The 17,883-nt window shown below is 36.6% G+C and overlaps 1 long non-coding RNA gene across 1 annotated transcript in view; it reads right to left on the bottom strand.

Moving 5' to 3' along the window:
* Positions 1 to 711: 711 nt before the first annotated feature.
* The window catches only part of LOC127557733 (uncharacterized), a 35,037-nt gene continuing 17,865 nt past the window's right edge, over positions 712 to 17,883 (bottom strand). Inside the window, exons 2-3 of the long non-coding RNA XR_007952605.1 lie at positions 1,865 to 2,000; positions 712 to 919 (exon numbers count right to left, since the gene is read on the bottom strand). This is a non-coding gene — a long non-coding RNA (uncharacterized LOC127557733). The remainder of the gene's footprint in view (positions 920 to 1,864; positions 2,001 to 17,883) is intronic.

Below are 17,883 nucleotides of genomic sequence, written 5' to 3'. Positions count from 1 at the left end.
TGAATTAATTGAAATAGGAGTATTGTTCAGAACTACTTTTATGTTTTGGCAAAATCATTAAAAACAAAAAACTATAGATCTTGAATTAAATTCAGAGTTGAATGGGGCCTTTGAAGGATGGTTTTTCTTTGGTTTGCAGTCGAGTACAAAAATGGTATTTTGATTTCATTTGGTTCACGAATTGGCAAATAAATATTATGATTTTCAGTTTGGAGGTTTGTGATTTAGTTCGTTTACAATCTCTGATTTTTCTTTTAAATGACAGATTGTAGAAGCAATCTGCCTAACTTCAGAAGCACAACAGAAAAGCAATCTGGTAATATCCAAATTCAGGCATCGTTTTTTATGACTATTAAGAGAAAAGCTTTTGAATATGTCCTTGATATAGGGAAAGAATCCTGAAAATGGACTGAAGAGAGACCCATATAAATTGTGGCCCAAGGCTTTCTTAACCCTGGTTTTATTGGACCACGGTCAGCCTTAGGGACTTCCCTAAACTAACTCCTTTGATCATCCTTAACAGGCACATTGGAATTATGGACATGATGTTTATTAGTTGTGTGATAATGGGCAAATAAGTACCTAATCTCTCTGAAACTCAGCTTCCTCCCCTCTAAAGTGAAAATAATGATATTAGTGGATAGTATCTTTCTAATAGTGAAGATCAAATGAAACAATTTATGTACATCAAAGTACTATAGAAATATCAGCTATTCTTATAATCTCTGTGCTTTAAAAATCATTTATTACCATTTTTTAAAAAGAAATGATCTTGCTTGTATTTATATTTTGTATATAGTATCTTTCTTCCAAGAATTTCAAGGCATTTAGTATAAAACATTCTGTGACCACTGAACATTTCTCAAACAGAAAGATTGCCCCTTCTTGAACTTCCCTCTCAAAATTCACGCAAAAATGCCTACAAAGGGAACAGAAAAAAATAGGATTGAGCTCAGGAAAGGAAAACAAAGAGTCAAATATAGAAATGAAAGGGAGGAGAGAAGAGAGCTTAGCTTGAAACAGCAAGACATTGTCAGCTTGCTCAATCCATCCTCCTGCCATTCAAAGTCACTTCATTTTATGAAGGAAAAAAACAAGGATCCTCAACTGAGATCTTTTTCTAGCCATCCTCTGTTTCATAGTCCTAGACTCTATTGTTGTGTGTGTGTGCTCACATGCACATGTGTGTATATCTTTTTTTTTTTTTCTTTCCTATTTTGGGTTCTGATGATGTAGGAACAAGAAGGAAAAATGTTCAGGTTTTGGAGGGCGAAAGTTAAACCGAGAGGAAGGAATTGCTTTGTCTTATTTTACTTCCTTTGTTTCCTTTTGGGATGTACTGAAATGCAGAAAATAAAGCTTGCTTCCTTTAAAGAAAGCAGTCAGGTACAATGAAAAGAACATCAGCTTTGGAGGCAGATGATATAGGTTTCAGATCTCACCTGGAATGTTTTTTCTACTTGTGTAACCTTAAGCAAATAACTTCTCCTCTGTTTCCTTCTCTACAAAATTAGGATACTGGAGAATAGCCCCTGAAATTCCTCTTAGTTCTAGCACTTTATCCTTATGAATAGGATTTGAGTTGATGGTGGGATTGAGGATAAAGAGCTGCCATTATTCACTAGCTGTTGAGAACCTTTAACATATGGAAAAATCCCACAGTTGGTGAATTCCCCATCTTCCCCCTCTCATGTAGAAGAACCAGTTGTCAGTTAGGATGAGTATGTATCAGCTTTCACTCATTACTCACGGTCTATCAGGACAGCTGCTATTTGAACTCACTGAAACTCTGAGGGTCTTCTCCTCCCAGACTGATTTTTTTTTTAACTAGGTAAAAGAGACCATTCTTTGTCCCATTTCTTACCTAGTCTTAATCACGGAATGTTGCCTCAGTCAAACATGGGAAAGATGTTAACTTAAAATGACCAAAGTCTCCTCCTTCATCTAAGTCCATCTCAAGTCATTCTGAAATATATCTTGCCACTGGATCCCGCTGGTTCCTGTGGAGAAAATGAGACTGATGACTTTGCACTGCCCTCCTGCACTTAAATTCAAATCACTCTCAAATCATGGCACGGCTTTCCTCATGTCATAGTCCTCTTTGAAAATGGACAAACGACAATCAGGACAGCTAATGTTCTCTCTCTCCCTCTCAATTCTTTTTAAAGAACTCTCTAGTTTGAATTATTTAAAAATCCATTTTTATGATGCCTATTTAAGAAATATATATTATATTAAAAAGTTATATTGCAAGAGACACATTTCTAATTGAATTTAACCCTCTTCCCCGCATCCCAATTCCTCTTTTCTATTTCAAATTTAAAAAAGATACATTGGAAGATTAAAGATAAAAAAAAAAAACCATACACTTCAAGATAGTTTTAGCAATCCTATTTGTGGCAGCAAAGAACTAGAAATAAATAGAGTCTTGTCAACAAGTATATGGCAAAAAATGAAGGTGCATGAATATATTGTGCTGTAAGATAGAATGAATACACAAAAACTTGGCAAGCCTTAGAGGAAGTGATGGAAATGAAATGAAGTAAGCAGAGTCAGGAAAACAGTATACCTAATTACAATGATGTAAATAGAAAGAACAAGAAATTATGGGAAAAAAAAAACCTGTAGAATTATAATGACCAAGTTTCTCTTCCAAGGGGATATGAGAAAATGTACTCCCCTTTCCTTTTTCTTTCTGAGTAAGAATGGGGCATATACTCTTAAAATGTTTTTTCTTTTTTTTTTTTTTGATGAATGTGATGATTTTTTTTCTAGTTTTCTTTTTTGTAATTTGTTACTATGGACTAAACAAAGGTGATATAAAAACTATCAAGAACAATGACATTTTCTAAAAAGAAAAAGAATCTTGGATTGTGAACTAGACTAGTCTTCAGTGATTATATGATCCTATAAATTCCATATCATGCACTCTGCATGCATGGTACAGTATTTTCTGGGAATTCTGAGAGTTAAGAAGTAGCTAAGGGATATTGTGTCACATGTTGACAAGGATGAATTTAATGATTTACCATTCATTTCAATCATACTCATACCAACCTTGCCAACAGTGACAGCTTTGTCTGAAGTGATATCTAAGTACATTATATTGTATAAGTAACAAGAGACAAGATAGATCTTGACTGGGGCTCTCATAAAATCATAAATGTAGAGGTTCAAAGATCATCTGGTCCAATTGCCTTCATTTTAAAACATGAGGAAGCTGAAGTTCAGAGAGGTTAACCTCCATTGGATTGTAAGCTCTTTGAGAGTGAAGACAGTTTTTTTTTCTGTGTATTCCCAGCTCTTAGTGAAATCTGGCACAAGACAACCCATAATATAGCCTTTCATTTATAACATAACAATGTCATGCAATGTAATATAACATAGTTCATTATTTGGGGCATTTAGGTAGGAGAGTACATAGAATGCTAGATCACGGAGTCAGGAAGTTGCTCAGTCCCGTTCAATTCTTCATGACACCATTTGGGAAATTCTTGGCAAAGATATTGAAGCGGTTTGCCATTTCCTTTTCCAGATCATTTTTTTTTTTTTTCACAAATGAGGAACTGAGGGAAACAATGATGAGTGATTTGCTCAGGATCATATAACTAGTAAGTGTCAGAGGCCAGATGTGAAATCGGGAAGAATGACCTTCTTGACTCTTAAGTTTAGTACTTTTTCCATTGTACCACCTAGCTGCTCCTGATCAAGAAGATCTGAGATCAAATTGTGCTTCAAAGACTTAATAGTTGTATGACCCTGGGCAAATCACATAAAACATCTATCTCCTGGACTGATATGAGGATAAAATAAATTAATATTTGTAAAATGCTTTGTATAACTTACAGCACTATATAAATGCTAGCTATTATTGTTATAATTAATAACCGATTATTAACTGACTTATCTGGATGTTCTTCAGCTCTAATGTTATTTAAAGAATAAACTTTCTGGTTTTGTTTAACTGAAAGAAAAATACCTCCTATTGAATCAACTCAGTTTGAAACCAAACCTATATACCTCATAAATTCACTGAACTATGACAAAAACATCATCAAAATAATTGAATTAGAGTCTACTGGGTTATTTTTGGTGAAGCATTTGTTCTAAAAATATATTAAGTGCACTTAGAGGCCATGATGGATAGTTGCGATATGTTGTGACTCTGGGTGACTTTGGTGCAAAGGACTTAGGTCTGAGGTTGATTTGTCTGTTACAATGTGTGTAACTTTGGGTAAACCACTTGGACCTTTTTTAAGAGCTTTAGTTTCTTCACCTATAAAGAGTTCAGGTTACATCAATTTGAAGGTTTTTTCCCAGCCATAAATCTCAGATCCTATAAATGTATGATGCATGAGAACATACATGGAAGCCTATATTGTTGGGTCTGGAGTCAGAGGAGAACCTGGTTTGAATGGGACACTTACATTTCCTTGTGGGATTTGCCTCAGAGGTTATGAGTCACAAGTGGAAAAAGTCCTTGGTGAGAAATCAGGGGAGAGTGATTATTTTTTTTTTTTAATTTCTCTGAGCTGTGGATGCTTTTCTGGTAAGGTTTTGGGCAAGATGACTTAAAATCTGTTTCTTCCAGCTTTAAATACAATAAACTATGAACATGAGTTCTCAGTACCTTAATTTCTTCATATATAAAATTAGAAGGTTGAGACTCAGGGAAATGCTAGATCCAGATGCTCTGGGGCCTTTGGAGATCAGAGTATTAACTTTTCAGTGTGAGCATTTATACCTTGGAAATTGGTAATTGAAGGCTTGATTAATTCTTTTGTTAAAAAGATGAAGAAAATGTATATTAGAGTATTTAAAAGGGTGTTGTGAGTATTCTTTTTCTTTTAATAATATTTTCTTTTTCCAATTACATATAAAGATAGTTTTCAACATTAATTTTTGAAAGATTTTGAGTTCTAAATTTTTTCTCCCTTCCTCCATTAACTTCCCTCTTCCTAAGACAGCAAGCAATCTGATATAGGTCATACAAGAGTACATTTTTTCTTGAGATACAGCTGTTAAACATTTACCAGCAAATGCCTTGTTGGTCTAGATTCCCCCTTTTCCCAAGCCATTTTCAGCTCCTGTCTATAACTTATTAATTTTGTGTTTGTCTTTTGTCTAATTGATAAGATCCAAATAGATATAACTATTACAGTTCACTGGTACCATATTAATATTGCTAATACAGTTCTGACTAATTACTATTCTTCTCAAAAAGTTTTAGTGGCTCCCTACTACCTTGAAGACAAAAAAAAATTCTCATTAAAGCCCTTCACCATCAGGCATTTATTGACCTCTTGCTGCATCCCTGACAATATACCTAGCCTTGGGGATTTAAGGAAAAAGTCAAAAACAATCCCTGTTCATGAGGAGTTCAAAATCTGGGATATAAGAATACTAAATATAATATCACCTTGAAGGGGAAGGTAACATGACCTCAAACTTAACCTTTTTGGATTCCTCATCTGTAAAATGAAGCTTACTGATTTCTGAGACCCTTCTGTCTTTAAATCTATAATCCTATAATAATAATAATAATATATACATGTAAATAAAATAAATCTATAATCCTATAATAATAATATATAAATATATACATATAAATAAAATAAATCTATAATCCTTCCAATTCTGATTTCTGTAATCTAACATTCCCTGTCTAGAAACCTTCTTGTTCTTCACTCTCCTCATACAAATGATCTCTTGAGATTTCTTCCATCTCTAGATATCTGCGACCCCAGAATCTAAAATCCTTCATGTCATTAAAATTCTACTTTCAGCTTGGAACATCTGCTTTCTCAAGACAGGCTTTCCTGACCGGGACTTGTTTCCTTCTGCTTACAGCTTTCAAAGCTACATTTTCTGGGTCCCTGGATGCTGGACTGCTAGAGGATAACCTTGTTGACAAGGTTGCTATAGGAAACCTAAAAAATTGTGGGTGATAAAAATGGCCACTTTGACCATACTCCCTAATTTTTCATGGTAGGCTCCGGACTGTCTCGATTGCATATTAGCACATTTTCCCCTGCTGAGCAGAATTGGCACTTGTAGGGGGATGCCCTCCTCTGAGATTGTGAAATGGGAGTTCAGACAGCGGGAGACAGATGGTCTGGTTTCAGAGACATAGTAATCAAGGTCCATTTAACTGCCAGGAGATGGGGGATGGGAAGCAGGACGCACAAAGACAAGGAAGGGAATAAAACCTAAGATGGACACTTGGGAGGCAGAAACCCTAGCAACAGGGAGAAAATCTCAGGATCCTATTTAAGCAAGAAGGTTTGTCAAAGCAGGAGAGGGATTTGTTCATGGTCACGCAGCTATCTAGTGTTTGAATGTGGATTTGAATCCACGTATGCGGGACTTCAGGACTAGCACCTCCCCACTGTATCATGATACCTCTTAGAACTGGACTGATGCCATGGATTTAAGCCTTAACTTTGCCATTTACTACCTGTCACAACCTCTTTGGGCTTCAGTTTTCTCATGTAGAATAAAGGAGCTGGATTAAATAATCTCTAGAGTCCCCCCCTTATTCTAAAGTTATGATGTGAAATCATTTAACCTCTTAGTATCCCTAAGTAACTCTCTAAATTGCATCCCCTCTCACTTCCCTTTTGCAGGTAGCTTTCTTTCTTCTTTGTGGTTTAAACCTATATAACCTTTTCCTTTTTCCTTTTTTTTTTTTTTTTTTTCCCCAGGGATTTTCTTACCATATGAGTGATGCTCCTTTTCTGGAAAACTCAACAAACTCCAAGATAAGTTTGATATTCTAGGGTCCTGTTATTCCTGTCACCCATCATATACTATTCCATCCAGAGAAGTCTGAGAAGACTTACAGGAACAAATGTTCAATTAAATAAGCAGAACTAAGAAAACAACATACTCAGTGACTAATAACAATGTAAAAGGAGTGAAGCAGTTAGAAATGAACACTCTATAATTGTAGAAAGGTTGAGAAAGATTGGCCTGAGACAAAAGTTGAAAAAACACACCTCCCTTCCTTCTTTGAAGTAGAGACTATGGGTATCTAATATGATATTTTCTATTAGATTTAGTTGATATGTTCACTGATTTTACATAGGGGTTTTCTTTCTTTTTTCCCCCTAATGCATAGCTCTGTAGATAAGGAAAGAATATGAGTGGGAGAAAAGGGAACCAACACACAATATCAATAAAATATATTTTTTAAAGGTGAACCCAGACTTAGCATGACATAGTAAAAAGCATGTTGGATTTCATGTCAAAAAACCTGTGTTTAAACTTCTGTTCTGCCATTTATGTATGTAGGATCTTCACCTCTCTTTCACTTAGTTTCTTCAACTATAAAATGAAAAGACTTGGACTTCATGACTTTAGTAATGTCAATTTAAAGAGGACTACCAAAGTAGCAACAATAAAAGTCTTTAATCTAGGCAAGGGAATCGCAATGTGGGATACTATCAAATACTGAAGTACTGGAATTCTGGGAGGTTCAGAAAAGACAGGGTTTAAATATACTTTAACTGGGAGGGAGTACCATGAAAGGGATAGCCTCTTGAAGCTGCTACATAAGTTGTTTTGCAAAGTAACTGAAAGTCCATAGAGAAACCTGGGGAGGCTGAACAGAACAGACAGGTCTTCTGATGACTGCAAACCAATGCAAACACCAATGATCCCTCCCAGCTCTAGATCTATGGATTTATGACCTGAAGAGTCTTTAACTTTAACTGGTTATTTGGTATCATGATCTCACAACCAGTTTCCAAAAGTTTTCAATTTGAGGAAAGCTGAAACTAGGGAACAAGTAGCTGCTTCACATGGCATATTCAACAGAAAACTTCTCCTCTCTGGAGATGCCAGCAGATAGATGAGTTGTGATGACATATAAGGGAGAGACTGTAGAATATAAGCAAACATTCTGTAACTGGTTTGAGTTGTCTAACTACTTGGTTAATGAGAGACTCTGGACTTAGACTATTTTTGCTATGTTTGGTCATCTCAGAGCTTTTGGTTTACAAGACACATAGTAAGTACTAGATAAATGTTTTATTTAACATAATGATTTATCTAATAATAAAAGTGGACAAAAGGTTATTTTGGAGGAAGGGAATGATATAGGGGAATAATATAGATAAAGCATTTAGATGGAGCACTGGACCTGGAATCAGAAAGCTCTTATGTAGAAGGTGACTCACGAAGTGAAGCTTGAAAAGATTAGAAGGTTCCCAGAAACAGGGAGTTATTGGTCATTAATGGAAGGGAGTGATGATAATATCAAAATTATAATTATAATTTCAAGGTTCTCATCTTACCTTTTAGCCCTTGTCCTGAGACCATAGGAAAGGAAAATCCCATTTTTTTTCAGGATCATTTTTTTTTTTTATCCTTACATTGGCTCAATTAACTAGAATCAACTAGTTGAAACTAGATCAAAAAACAAAACAACAACAACAAAAAAATCCCCAAAAAACTATTCCTCAAGTCAAGGTAATGTAGATAGATCAAGTTAATCTTTAGCAATCTTTCCCTATCTCCTTCAACACTCTTGTCCCATCTTCTGAGGGTCCTGTGCTCCCTCCTCTAAATTAGGGAATGAGGAGCCCTGGGGTCTCAGATGATGGAACCACTTGGAAAACGATTTTCCTAAAATTCAGATCTGACCACATTATTCTCCTACTCCTAACTCCAGTGGCTCACTAATCCTCCAGGATCAAATATAAAACCCTTGGTTGGACATTTAAAGCCCTTTGTAGCTTGGTGCCAACTTATTTTTCTTCCAACTTTATTATACATTCCTTGCCTCCACATACGCTGTATTCTAGCTAAACTGTCTTTCTTACTATTCTTCATACTTGACACTCCATCTACTTCCTCTGTGAATTTAGACCTGCAGCTACTGGGCCTGGAATTCTCTCTCTCACCCATTTTTCTTAATGTCCTTTGGGGATGAACTTGAGGTCCACCTTCTACAAAAGGCTTTTGTGGATCCTTCCTATTTACTACTATTTCCTTCCCTACCATAAATTATTAACTACCCAGGTGTACGTTGTAGAATTAGGCACTAGATTGTAAACTCCTCGAGGGCAAGGTTTACTTTAACTTTATCTCTTTATCCCCACAGCCTGATAGGATTATGGTAAGCATTTTTCATTGCCTTGAGCTTTAGTTTCCTCCTCTGTGAAATGAGGGGATTGGACTGACTTATTTTTTGTCAGTATCTGATTCTGGACAGGACATTTTCTGAAAGGTCCAAGTCCTTAGTGCCACCTGCTGGTAACAGTGTGGGTAGAAAGATGACTTGGGAGGGGGGTTTGTAGCTTCCAAATTGGGCACGATAGAAAAAACTCCCAGTTCCACTGTTTGTCTTAATTAGTTTAAGGAGAGATGTTTGTAAATGTGCTGATTTCTGAGTTTGGACTTTTCATTGGTGCTGTGCTTGGGATAAATGTGTTAATTGAAAATCAGTCAGCATTATGTGCTGTGAGCCCTCCAAAAAGAGAATGTAACATAAACTAATCTCCTTTAGCATATGGTAGAAGGGTTTAGGTAATTGGACTGATGTTCTGAAAAAGAACGTGGGGCCTGAAGTAGAGAACGCTGTGGGCGCCGAGCCTCAAACCAGACTGGGAATGTGGCAGATGCCCCACCACGGGTTAGAGAAAGCCGACCCAGGATGGAGTCCTAGGTCTGGGGCGGGCATAGTGCCCCGCACATAGTAACTGTTTAAGAAATGCTTGTTGACTGGGTGATTGACAAGTAAGGAGGGCATTGCAGGCAGGGAAGGGAGAAATGACAACTTGTCCAAATCCACAAAGGCGAAGGAGGGAATGAGGGGTTCTGTGCCCCATTTTATCCCAGACTTGGGAGTGATAAAAGCAAATAAGGCAAAATCAGACAGTGCAAGGTTGATATCTTGATTTGGGGGCTTTTTATATCCAGATGAAAGAAAGTCATGAGTAAGATAAACGTCCCATGATGAAGCTGACAGTTGGGATTTTAACTACTCTCCGAAAGATGACCGAGCATCCTACCTTTTCCAAAGCATCCCAGTTCAGGAACAATGCAAGCCCTCTGCAAAGGAGACTGGGTTCCCCAGTGTAACCTGCATCCCGCTGGAATACCAGCATAGCCCTTGACACCTTGCCTTTCAGTCTCGGTAATTTTCCCCATCAGATCACAACTTATTCATTTAGGAGACCATAAAGAAATTCCAATTTAAACTGCCTTGAATCCTTTTCATCCACACAGTTTTTTTTTTTCTCCCAGAGCCCAGATAGGACAATGTGAAACTTTGCCCTGCTTCATTACTTTTGTTCTTTTTGGTCATCTCCACCCTGAAAGCTCTGTGGGAAATTATTAGAAGACCTCGTTTTTCAGAGAGTTGGAAAAGTAGATGCATATATGGGGACTCACTCAAAGGACATTATTCAAAAAAGCCATTTGCTGGGTACCCAGCCCTCAGGATGCTGATGCCCATTCAAGGATGGGGGAGCTATCCTCTGTATGATTATTTTTACATCTGAACTTTTTTTTTTTTAATGCACTGGATAGACTTGAAACTTTCAGGGTCACAGGCCCAGCAGGCCTCTCAACGGCCTATGCAAGGGATTCCAATTAACTAGACTAGGTTCAAGGGCGCTCCACCACCAAGGCTGTTCACCTGCTTTCCACCTGGCTTTGTGTGGTGCTGCTTTGTTACGGCGACAACCAGGTCTCTCCGCCCTTTGATAAAAATTTCAGTTGCCCCAGGGAGAAGCTTTCAACTTTATTAAGCATTGAAGCCTGAGCATTTGTTCTCCTTTTGGAAGAACAGTTCAAAAGCATGTTTTCTAAGGAAGTAGTTGGATATATTAGGATAAGACTTGTGGACTTTGGTTGCCGGTATGTGTGTGTGTGTGTTTTTCTGTAACCGAAATTGAAGAGCCCATGTCAACCAGTAGGCTATTGTGAATTTCTTAATAAAAGTTCTCTCTTTCTCTGTCTCTCCATCTCTGTCTTTTTGTCTCTCAATTTCTTTCTTTCTCTTTCTCATTCATCCTCTCTCCTTTCCTCGCTTTCCTTTCCCTATCTCCTTTCTCCCTAATTTCTCTTCCTTTCCCCTCCGTCCTCCTTCCTCTCCTCTCTCTCCCTTCTTTATTGTTCATTTCTTTCTTTCTCTATCTCATTCATCCTCTCTCCTTTCCTCACTTTCCCCTCCCCATCTCCTTTCTCCCTCCTTTCTCTTCCTTTCCCCTCCTTCCTCCTTCCTCTCCTCTCTCTTCCTCTCTCTCTTTCCCTCCCCCCATCCTTTTCTCTCTTTATCTCTGGACTCCTTTTCCTCCTTCTCTCCCCATCTCTGTCTCTCTCTGCCTCTCTGTTTCTCTCTTCCCATCTTTCTCTCTCTCCATCTCGTGACTCCTTTCCTACTCTATTTTTCTCTCTCTTTCACTTACAGTAAACGTATTTTCTTTCTATTTCTTTTTCCTTCTGAGTTTTTGAGATTACAGAGCCTCTGGATATTCTCGTGAGAAGAATCTCAATTTAGAGAGAGAATTAGTAACCAAAGTTATATAGATAATTTTCAGATCAATTTTTCTAATACTTATTGGTCTCTCTGAACTTCAATCCTGCATCCCTAGCTACTTAGTGTAAATCTCAAACTGGATGTCCCATAAGCAATTCTTTTTTCCCCACATCTTCTCTTTCTCAGAATTTCTCTATTACTGCTGTAGACACAACCACATTCCCAGTCATGCAAAGGATATCATCCTTTACTCCACCCCCAATCCCCAATCCCATCACATCTAACCTAGTTTTTTTATTAAAGCTTTTTATTTTCAAAACATATCCATTCATCCTTGCAAAAGTTTGTGTTCCAATTTTTTCCCCTTTCTTCCCCTTCCCCCATCCTCTAGACAGCAAGTAATCCAACATATGTTAATCATGTACAATTATTCTATACATATTTCCACAATTATCATGCTGCACAAGAAAAATCAGATCAAAAAGGAAAAAAATGAGAAAGAAAACAAAATGGAAGCAAATCGACAAAAAGTGAAAATACTATGTTGTGATCCACATTCAGTTCTCACAGTCCTTTCTCTGGTTTCAGATGGCTCTCTCCATCACAAGACATTGGAACTGACCTGAATTAACTCAATGTTGAAAAGAGCAACATCCATTAGAATTGATCATCGTATAGTCTTCTTGTTGCTGTGTACAATGTTCTCTTGGTTCTACTTACTTAATTTAGCATCAGTTCCTGTAAGTCTCTCCAGGCTTCTCTGAAACCATCCTGTTGATCATTTCTTATAGAACAACAATATTCTGTAATATTCATAAACTATTACATATTAATCCATTATCCACTGGATGGGCATTCATTCAGTTTCCAGTTCCTTGCCACTATAAAAAAGAGCTGTATTCTTGCATTTTAGCACATATGGGTCCCTTTTTCTTTTTTATATTCTCTTTGGGATACAGATCCAGTAGAGACACTGCTGGATCAAAAGGTAAGCACAATTTGAGAGCCCTTTGAGCATAGTTCCAAATTGCTCTCCAGAATGGTTGGATCAATTCATGACTTCACCAACAATCTACTAGTGTCCCAGTTTTCCCACATCTCCTCCATCATTCATAAATCTTCTCTTGTCATCTTAGCCAATCTGACAGGTGTGTAGTGGTACCTCAGAGTTGTCTTAATTTGCATTTCTCTGATCAAAGTGATTTAGAGCATTTTTTTCATATGACTAGAAATGATTTTAATTTCTTCATCTGAAAATTATCTGTTCACATCCTTTGACCACTCATCAATTGAAGAATGGCTTGAATTCTTTTAAATTTGAGTCAATTCTCTATAAATTTTAGAAATGAGGCCTTTATCAGAATCCTTGGATATAAACTTTTCCCCTAGTTCATTGTTTCCTTTCTAATCTTGTCTGCATTGGTTTTGTTTGTACAAAAACTTTTTAACTAGATCAAAATTATTCATTTTGCATTTCATAATGTACTCTAGTTCTTCTTTGGTCACAAATTCCTTCCTTTTCCACAGATTTGAAAGATGGACTATCCTTTGTTCTTCTAATTTGCTTATAGCATCATTTTTTTTTTTTAATGTTTAAATCATGAACCTATTTCAAAGCTATCTTGGTATAGGCTTTTAGGTGTGGGACAATGCCCATACTAATTTCCAATTTTCCCAGAAATTTCCTAGCAAGCTCCTGTTCTTATTCCAGAAGCTGGGGTCTTTGGATTTATCAAACACTATTGTGTTTGACACTATCATTGGCTATTGTGTCTTGTGAACCTAACCTATTCCACTGATCGACTGCTCTATTTCTTAGCCAGTTGGTACCAACTGGTTTTGATGACCCCTGCTTTATAATATAGTTTTAGGTCTGCTACAGCTAGGCTACCTTCATTTGCATTTTTTCATTAATTCCCTCGAAATTATTGACTTTTTGTTCTTTCAGATGAACTTTGTTATTATTTTTTCTAGATCTGTAAAATAATTTCTTGAGAGTTTGATTAGTATGGCATTGAATAAATAGATTAATTTAGGTAGTATTGTCATTTTTGTTCTATTATCTCAGCCTGCCTATTTGCATTTGATATTTTTTCAATTGTTTAGATTTGACTTCATGTACATGGTATTTTGTAGTTGTGTTCATATAATTCCTGGTTTTGCCTTGGAAGGGAAACTCCCAAATATTTTATATTATCTACAATTACTTTAAGTGGAATTTCTCTTTGTATCTTTTGCTGCTGGACTTTATTGATAACAGAAAAATGCTGCACATCTTACTAAATGTTGTCATTTCTTGCATCTTTTATATAAGACCTCCCTTCTTCTCATTCATAAAATCACCACTCTAACACTTCTCTCCTAGATTGTTAAAATAACCTCCTAACTGGATTCTCTTCCTCAAGTCATTTGCCCACTCCAAAGCAATCACACAATTGCCAAAGTAATTTTTCTGAAGCATAGGTCTGATCTTGTAACAAACTCCAGGGGCTATTTATTATTTGTAATTATTATTACATATTATAATTATTATTTGTAGGTCTAAACATAAACACTAGTATTTAAAGTATTTTTTTTAACAACTTGATTCCTTCCCTTCTTACAGTCTTCTTATACTTTGTCCCATTCCTTTCATGCCTCCATGCCTTTCTATTGTGTTCCCTTCCCAATCTCTCTCTCTGCCCTTACCCCGCCTTCACCTCACCCCATTCTCCATATTTAGAATGCTTTCCCTCCTAACCTCCCTCCTAACCTAATCTTTCTTTAAAACTCATTGAAAGTGTCAGTTGTTATAGGAGTCTTTTTCTGATTTCTTCCAGAGACTAAAGAAGGAATTCTTAACTTTTTTTGGGGGGGTATGGGGAGCATCATGACCCCTTTTGGTAGTCTGGGGAAGCCTATGGATCCTTTCTCAGAGTGTTATTTTTTTTTTAACTGTCATTGAAAGAAATATTAAATTTCCATTAAAGATTTAATGAAAATAAAGATGGCATTTTTCCCCATCCAAATTTAGATAGTTTCTATAACCTATTCATGGAGAAGGAAAGAACCTCTAAGCTTTTATGTAAAGTTGACTCCTCAATTAGAAAGGAAGCTTCTTGAGGGAGAAACCATTTTTATTTTGTCTTTTTATCTCTAGCACTTAGCTCTGCGTCTTGAACTTGGAAAGTACTTGATAAATGCTTATTGTTTGATTGGAATCACTGCGTTGGGTAGAGAACTGAATTGAGAAGTACAGATAGCTGTTTTCTAGCAGTTTTGGGATCTTGAATAAATCACTCCACCTCAGTTTTAGTTCCCAGGGTGAAGTGAAAGCTTTATCTGGGTGAATGGATTTCAAGGATCTTTTTCAGTTTAAATCCTATGATTCTAAGGCATAGACAAATGGATTCTAAAGTATGGACTGAAGAAATCTTATGTGTGTAGGGCCAGACTAGGAGGAGAATTGGGCTATGAAAAGTATGGACATTTGCCCAAAGCATAGTCCTGGTCTTTGGGGAAAGTGGGTCCTAGTAACTTAAGAAATGAGTTGTGCTGGGAATTAGGAAGCAGCTCTATCATAGCTTAGACAAAAGGCCACCCATCTCAGCTCACTTCCCACATGTGCTCACCATATGTTCAATAGTGTACATGGGCAACTTTTGAGTAGTCTTTGCTAGAAGATGAATTGAGCACTTACTGAGATGAACGTGGATAAGAGCCAGAGAGGCTGTTATTTTAATAGCTTCCTAATTGGTCTCTCAGCCTTGAGTCTCTTCCCTTTCCAATTCATCCTCTACACATCACTTCCCTGTTCAAAATGTTCCCTTGATTCCCTTTTATCTCTAGAATCAAATACATATGCCCCACCTGGACATTGAAAGATCTCAATATGGCTATAGCCTACCTTTTCAATACTTTGTATTGCTCTCCTTTTGGCACATTTCATACTCTAGCCAAATCAGGAGGGCTAGCCTTTCCAAGGATTAAAAAAAAGAGGAAAAACAAGTTCTGCAAAATTAACCAACACATCAGACTGTGACATGATCTGCTGTGATCTGAGTGTTCTGCAAATGTAGGAGGAAGGTACCTTCTCATATCTCTTCTTTGGGGGTCAAACCTAACCCATCATAACTTTGCAGCATTAAATTTACATTGTTTTCTTGTTGCTCTTCTTTGAACGTTTATGATTATAGTCACAGTTATTGTTTTCCTAGTTTTGTTTCCCTTACATTATATCAGTTCACATGTATCTTCTCATGTTTCTTTTAATTTGTTATTATTTCTAGTAATATTTCATTATGTTAATGTATCACTTGCTTAGCTCTGCCCAATTTATATCATTTCTAGTTCTTGCTATCACAAGAAATATTACTTTTGGGTATGGAAAGGGAGTGTATATGGGGTTTTTCTTTTTATCATTGATCTCTTCAGGGACATATGTCTAGTAGTTGAATCTTTGGGTCAAAGAGTATGAAAATTTCGGTAGCCTCCTTAATACAATTCCAAATTGCTTTCAAATCACATCACTGCTCTATTAATGGTGTGTTCCTGTCCTTGTCTTTATTCTACCCCTTTCATACTCTCTATTTCCATCTTTTGTCATTTTTGTTAATTTGCTGAGTTGTTTTGATTTACTTTCTCTTATTATTAGTGATGGGCAGCTAGATGGTAATGTGAAAAGTGCCAGATCTGGAGTCAGGAAGATCTGCCTGCAGATCTGTCCTCAGAAACTTTTTAGCTGTGTGATCCTGTGCAAGTCTGTCTCTTTTATATCTCTAAATGAGCTGCATGAGTTTCTCCCTCTCTGAAATGAGCTAAAGAAGGGAATACAAACCACTTCAGTATCTGTGCCAAGAAAATCCTGAATAGGGTCACAAAGGATTGGAGATGACAAATGACTGACAAAAAACAGCTGTTAGTGAGTAGGAACATTCTAGTTTACAGAAATGCATATGACCAAAAGTCATTCCCCAATAAATATAGAGCTCATTTCTTATATTGACGAATAACTTTGGGTCATAGAAATTTTGTTATATATCATTTATATCAGAGGTTATCTGTCAGAGATATATTATATATATATCAGAGATATATGTCAGAGATATGTGATGGAAAGATTTTTTTTTTTCCCTATTAGACCCCTTCCTTTATCCTACTTGCATTAATTTTGTTAAGGCAGAACATTTTCATTTTCATTTAATTGAAATTGTCTCTTTTATATTTTATAATTTTGTTTATTCATTATTTGTTTTAATAATTCACACACTCCCCAAGCCACAGCTGTGATAGGTGATAACTTTTTGTGGTATGATCATATTCAAATCATATACTACTTTGAGGTTATTATGGTGTAGGTATAAGCTGTTTATCTTACCCTAGTTTCTTCCAGACTGCATTCTGATTTTATGAGCAATTCTTGTCAAATATCTACCTTTGCTTTTAAAGAAAGACCATGGTTGTCTTCGTTCAACTAATTAAGAATAGACACTTTGTCAACAACTGAAGAAGAACCATTAGTCTAATAAAAATAACTACTTTGTGAATTATTGGAAAGCCATTTATTTGATCAGAATAGATTTCCAAACTGGAGATCTTGAAGACCATTAATATCCTCAACTGGGGAGCCTACAGAAAGATAAATTAACCTAATATTAGATTTCTTTTTCTAGGTAGACCTACATTAAGGGTTGTGATGCTTCCAGCTTTACATTCTTGCCTATGAGGCAGCATGATCTAAAGGAAACAAACAGCACCACATTTGGAGATGAGGTCTGGGTTCAAATGCCTCCAGAATAAATAAATTATTGTCTACCTAATCAAAGATTAAGAGCTGGAAGGAATCTTCAGTAACAATCAACACCTTCTCTCTTCCTAACTTCCCTATTACTGTCCAAGTTACCTCCATGCTCTCTATCACTCAGGCTCACAAATCAATCAAATTTGCCTCCTCATTTTCTCATCCAATATCCAATCACAATTGCCAAATCCTGTCCATTCTACCTTTGTAACATCTCTCATTAATCTTCCCTTCTCTCCACAGACAATATAATACCTGATACAAGCCCTCATTGCTTGGACTACTGCAATAGCCTGCTAATTGGCCTGTGTGCTACAAGTCTCTCCTCATTCCAGTCCATCCTCCACTCAGCTACCAAACTAATTTTCCTAAAGTATAAGTGTGACCATATCACTCTATCACCATTTAACAATTCACTTCTGAGCAGAACCAAGAGAACATTGTACACAGTAACAACAAGATTATATGATGATCAATTTTGATAGGCGTGGTGATTCAGGCCAATTCCAATGGTCTTGTGATGGAGAGAGCCATCTGCATCCAGAGAAGAACTGTGGGGACTGAGTGTGGAACACAATATAGCATTTTCATTTTGTTGTTGTTGTTATTTGCTTTC

Source organism: Antechinus flavipes, chromosome 3, assembly GCF_016432865.1.
Source record: "Antechinus flavipes isolate AdamAnt ecotype Samford, QLD, Australia chromosome 3, AdamAnt_v2, whole genome shotgun sequence".
Lineage (NCBI taxonomy): Eukaryota > Metazoa > Chordata > Mammalia > Dasyuromorphia > Dasyuridae > Antechinus > Antechinus flavipes.
This window is presented reverse-complemented; position numbering and strand designations above follow the sequence as displayed.